Raw genomic sequence first — 6,479 nt, 5'->3', positions numbered from 1 at the left:
CACACACACACACACACACACACACACACACACACACACACACACACACACACACACACACACACACACACACACACATTACTGTTGATAGTATTCTTTAGGTCTGTCTTTTGAATAGGCTAATATGCAATTTGTATAACAACGTACACATATTTTTGCTGTTAAAATAATTCATTTTAATTAAATCAGAAATAAAGTAAAACAAAATTTGGCAAGTTTTAATATTGCTGCTTTATTCATTATGATTAGACCAGATATATTTTATTATTTCATTCAGTTCAATTAAAAATCAAATTTCAACATTTCAACATTTCTGCAAACTTAGAAATGACTCCTGGCCTGGATTATCCTTAATAATAATAATAATAATAATAATAATAATAATAAAGTTATTTTTTAATTTATTAATCTATCTTTAATAATTTTTTTCTCTCTCTTAAATAAAATCACAGCTTTTAGGAAATCTTTTGTGTTGATTTATTGTTTTTCATTATGATTAGGCAAGCAGCTAGTCTTCTTTCTTTCTTTCTTTCTTTCTTTCTTTCTTTCTTTCTTTCTTTCTTTCTTTCTTTCTTTCTTTCTTTCTTTCTTTCTTTCTTTCTTTATTAAGTGGCTGATGTTTCCAGAAAACTTTACTGAAACAATATAACAATATAATATATTAATTTAGAACAATTCATGCAATTTATTTATATTACTGATGAAGATTATATCATTTATTGTGCCTTTATTACATTTTACTTATGACTTAAGCGTCAGTGTAAATATATTTTGGAATCTCAACTCACATTTTAGTGTCGCTAAAATGTGCCAGGCCTTATCAAAGAAGAGGCACTTTTAAAAATGCAAAAGCATTTCTCTTTTTCTCTCTCTTTTTTTAAGAGATTTTCATACTTAAACATTATAGGGGAAACTATAATATAATGGGAATAAGCTGACAAATAATTAATTAGCATTAGATTTATCTTATAGTCTTGTGCACACACATGTAAATCTAGAAACAACCCCTCCACTTCAGCATGCAACCTCAGAACATCTGCCAGCAGCCAATGACGTGAATGGAAGCCCACAGACTCCTCCCACTGAGTTTCTATGGTTGCAGTGGGTTACTGGGTAGGCTGGTCCTCTACGCCTGTCTCCCATAAATGAAGAACACAATGGAATCACATTCTTGTGAGATAATTTGGTATTTCATGGTCCGGTTCTCTGTGCATGGCTAATCGTTCTTTATTAATGTGACCAATTTCCTGCACAAAGGAAAAATTAGCTTAGGGAGCATCTCACATTGTTGAATGGCATAACAAAGACAATGTGATTGTGAAAAGAAACATCCATTGAGCTGCTTTGGAAGCTGAAACCAGTTCCAGCATGCAACTACACAAACTAAACTACAGCATGTTTTACACTGCGAGTAAAAGAATAAACGCTCATTTGCTCTTCCTAGAGTTGCTAAGATCTAAAATCATTGTGCTCATCCGTGACTCTTGATGGATGGTTGTTTTACTGCCACTTCAGGCTTTCATTTTTAACACCAGTTTGGCCTTTCAGCCATTAGGAGGCAGTAATGTGCTAATTATCACTGACCAGGCCTATAATATCCCTGCACTATGTTTACTATCTACACTTTTTATATAGTTTCAGTATGCAACTCTAGTTTCAATTCCAGTTAATAAATAATATAGGAATATTTGATTCCAAAAATCATTGTAAATATTTACTTTTTCCCCCATTTACTTGTTATATGATTAGAATTTCAAGGAAAACTTTAGACTACAAATACAAAACAAATAAATTTTCTAACATTTCATTACTTTTTTAATTATTATTTTGTGGTGAGGTCACGTGACATTAGGCCATTTCACTTGAAACATTAAACATTAAAACATTTTAGAGTAGAAATATGTATAAGTAGGAACAAATATGACGTTTTGTAGCATAAATAGTGCAAGGAGTGTGTTCACACTGAAAACTAATAAATAAAAATAATAATTATATATATATATATATATATATATATATACAGTACAGACCAAAAGTTTGGTCAAAGATTTTTCTTTATTTTCATGACTATGAAAATTGTAGATTCACACTGAAGGCATCAAAACTATGAATTAACACATGTGGAATTATATATGGAATTATATACATAACAAAAAAAGTGTGAAACAACTGAAAATATGTCATATTGTAGGTTCTTCAAAGTAGCCACCTTTTGCTTTGATTACTGCTTTGCACACTCTTGGCATTCTCTTGATGAGCTTCAAGAGGTAGTCACCTGAAATGGTCTTCCAACAGTCTTGAAGGAGTTCCCCGAGAGATGCTTAGCACTTGTTGGCCCTTTTGCCTTCTGTCTGCGGTCCAGTTCACCCCTAAACCATCTCGATTGGGTTCAGGTCCGGTGACTGTGGAGGCCAGGTCATCTGGCGCAGCACCCCATCACTCTCCTTCTTGGTCAAATAGCCCTTGATGCCTTCAGTGTGACTCTACAATTTTCATAGTCATGAAAATAAAGAAAACTCTTTGAATGAGAAGGTGTGTCCAAACTTTTGGTCTGTACTGTGTGTATATATATATATTATGCAGTGTTCTAAAATTACCAATCAGACAACAAACGAGTATTTCGTTAAAGAATATCCATATTAAACAAAGTTTGAATAAAATAAACTCAAAACGCTCTCGTAGTGGATCAAATTCAACTGCAATTTAAATGGCAATATAAACACACTCAGAAACAACATAAAAATCCCTTCATCATGTATTTACCTTTAATGCAAACAAAACACTAGACATGATATACACAAGTTTTGCGAACCAGTTCAAATTCTACAAAGGCCAGCTAAAAATGCTTTGGCAAAAGAAAGCTAACAGCTTTGTGTCCATCTATAAATGAGATTTAAACAGAAGTCCACATGAAGAAGAGATCACTGTAATCACTAAAAAAAGACTTCCACAGATCAACAGATACAGGTTTACGCTATGATCTAAATGTTGCTAAATCTATTTTGTGAAAACAGTTATACACAGTGGGTTAGAACCAAAACCAAAGCTGGTTGTATTTCAAAACACCATCCAAATAAAAGTTCAGCATGTAGTAATTAAGGCAAGTGAAGGAAACGCAGGGGAAGAGGTTTTTCTTTTGGCAGTGGCATAAAAGAATCATACTAATAAGACAATAATGGATCATTAATGTAAAATAAAAAATAAGACTGAATACAAACAGTTTCACATTCTTTGAACAGAGAGAAATCTGCTTGAAGTACCCATGGTTCCATTATGAAATTAAATATGAACATCACAAATCATCTTCAAACACTCGATCAGTTTGAGTGAGCTTTTAAAGGGACAGTGCACCCAAAATTAGATTTGAGGTTTACTGGCAAGCTCAGAAAAGGACAAAAGTAGTGCATACACAACTTCTGAATATCTTCTGAAGTCATACAATCCTTCATGTGAGGAACAGACCCAAATTTAAGTCAGAATCCATTTTTAAATATATATATTTTTAATACTTCTATAATTTTATTATAATAGTAATCAGCTTTGTGAAGACTGAAGAAGACAGTCAAACAGGTCTGAACATCACAAGCATCAGATATCTAATTTTTGGGTGCGCTTTCCCTTTAAACAAAACAACATTATGCTTTTATCTGTTACTGAAGCATTTGTTAGTTTTCTATATTTGAAGTTTGCACATAACAGAATAAAAGCGTATCCTGCACAAGCGGTTTTCTGTATCTGTAACATGCATCAGGACAGGAGAGACCACCATCAGAGCACAGGTCACATGCTTGCCTGCCTGTAGAGACATTTTACCAAATAAAAAACATAAAACCCCACATTCACAGTGTTCAACAATAACATGCATTCACAAGTCCGCAGCCTTTATGAGAGTTATTCCATCAAACACACACATGTGCACCTTGAGAACTCGCATTATGGTTGTACATTATGGATACATATTAATTGAAGATTAATGGAAATGCTAGAATGGTTTTGCCATAGATTAATTAAGAATGACATGATACATAATTGGGAATGAGAGGGACAAACAATAACAGCACATCCATTGTTAGGTTGAGTGAATTTGTTTGGTCAGAGCGCCCCTAGTGTTGGAAAAAGGAAAAGTGTTCAAAGGCCCAGAATAGATTTTAAATTTTAAATCTCTATAGTACGGTGCCCGTGAGGTGACTTGACTGGTTTACTTAGTTTTGTCATGGCCACGACATAATAACTCGTGGGAACGTGATAATATGTCATGGCCACGAGATATTAATTTGTGGGAACGTCATATTATGTCGTGGCCACGAGATGCTATGTTGAGGCAACGACATGTTTTTTTCTTGTGGCCACGAGTTTAATGCGTAAACAAACCTGCGTGACCATAGCAACCCAGGATTATCAGAGATGGAATCATTAATATTTTATGTTGCATTAAGACATTATTATATTATTTATACATATAAAATGTATGCAAACAGTTTATGCATTTATGACATTTTATGTTAATGTCGAGCATTTACTGTACGCTATTGTTTACAAAAGTATTCAGAATGTTAAGTAAAGAGATCAAAATTGAAGCAAAAAAATGATTATAAACTAAATAAAAAAAATATAACCAATAATAATAGGCTAATAATAATAATGCACACATATTACGTGGGAAAGACTATCAGTTAATGGATTTACAAGACTGTAGGATGGATAAAAAAGTTTTCATATTTTTATTATGCACTTTATGTAATATTTATTTATGATAAACTTCATTTGAATACTGACGATCGCATGTAATACTGCCCGGTAGCCAAAGCATATGGTTAATATAATAATTACTTATTTCAAAATAAAATTTTAATGAATCCATCTCTGATAATCCTGGGTTACTATGGTCATGCAGGTTTGTTTACATATTAAACTCGTGGCCACGAGAAAAACATAAGAAGTCGTGGCCACGAGAAATGGATGTTGTTAGCATCTCGAGGCCACGACATAAGGATGTCGTTACCTAGACAAAATGATCTTGTGGCCACAACATAATATGACATTCCCACAAATTAATATCTCATGGCCATGACATATCATCACGTTCCCACAAGTTATTTTGTCGTGGCCATGACAAAACTAAGTAAACCGAACAAGTCAATTTACGGGCACCGTACTATAGCATTTGACAGGAACATGGAACTGTAACCCAATTAATTACTAGGGCAGTGTAGAAATTATATCCACCTTATTTTGCAAAGTGGAAGTAAGCCATTTTTTAAAGTGTGTGAGATCATCAGCTGCTATACGCCAATAAATAGAAGAATAACCAAGGGGGGCAAAGAGTAAAACTATGGCCATGTTTCCTCTTACATATAAAATAAGAATTAATTTAGTGACTTTCTTGAGGCTTGAAATGGACAAATTTAGTAGAGGAACAGTAAAAAGAAATTCTGTTCAAATCAGTTAAATTGCCGGAAAGGCATGCAACTTGAAGAATTGTTTATCATAGTCACCAAACTGGTCTTGCATATGCATAGCAAGTTTCATTCCAATTCGTCAAAGTATCACAAAGATACAGCCCATATTTTCCGTTTGAAGTCACATTTGTTGATCTACATGCGAATGGGTTGCATTACAAAAGGGTTTAAGCAAAGTGCACTCCAAAACTATGAACATTAAGATGCTGAGAGATTGAAAACTGAGTTTGGCGGGATCAGGATCACTGAACCAACACTTGTTGGTCATTTACATTTATGTATTTGGCAGATGCTTTTATGGTGTACATTTTATTAGTTCATGCATTCCCTGGCAATCGAACCCACGACCTTGACTTTATTAGCACAATGTTTTAACTGTAGAAATCCTGGAATAACATACGGGAAAAGTCACAGTTTAAGGAAAAATGGGAGCATTTAGAATAATTTCTCTATCATTTTAAGCGTATTTGGGTTAGGATTTGGACTGTCAACAACTGTTGGTTTACTAAAGCAATCTCAATTTTAAGCCAAACAGCAGGGTTTTCTTTTATTTTTTTGCTGAAACTGCAGGGGCTTTGTGAATTGATTAAATACTAAAAATTAACAAAACATAAAATGTCAAATTTATGTTAAAATAATAAAAATAAATAAATAAATGATGAAATATTTTGTTTACCTGCATTTCCTGTGAACATTTATAAACATTAAAGTACGGTAAACATGCAAATGTGCTGTTAAATTATTGAAATATTAACTTAAAATCAAATATTTAGGCCAAAGGGTTTAACTGACAAAAAAAGTTTGTGAATCCTTGCCATTAATCTCCAAATCTAACTGTACCATAGTTTTAATCTACATTTGTTCGGTTCTACGTGCATATTAATGCAAAACATTTAAGTGATAAATATAATAGGGTAGTCAAACTAAGATAATAGTTTCCATATAACTTCCTAACTTGTCACATGGAGAAAGCAAACACATGAGGAACGTTCAACAATGGAATGACAACAAAGGAAATGA

This window comes from Carassius carassius, chromosome 34 (genome assembly GCF_963082965.1).
Source record: "Carassius carassius chromosome 34, fCarCar2.1, whole genome shotgun sequence".
NCBI lineage: Eukaryota > Metazoa > Chordata > Actinopteri > Cypriniformes > Cyprinidae > Carassius > Carassius carassius.
Note: the sequence above shows the minus strand (reverse complement) of the source record.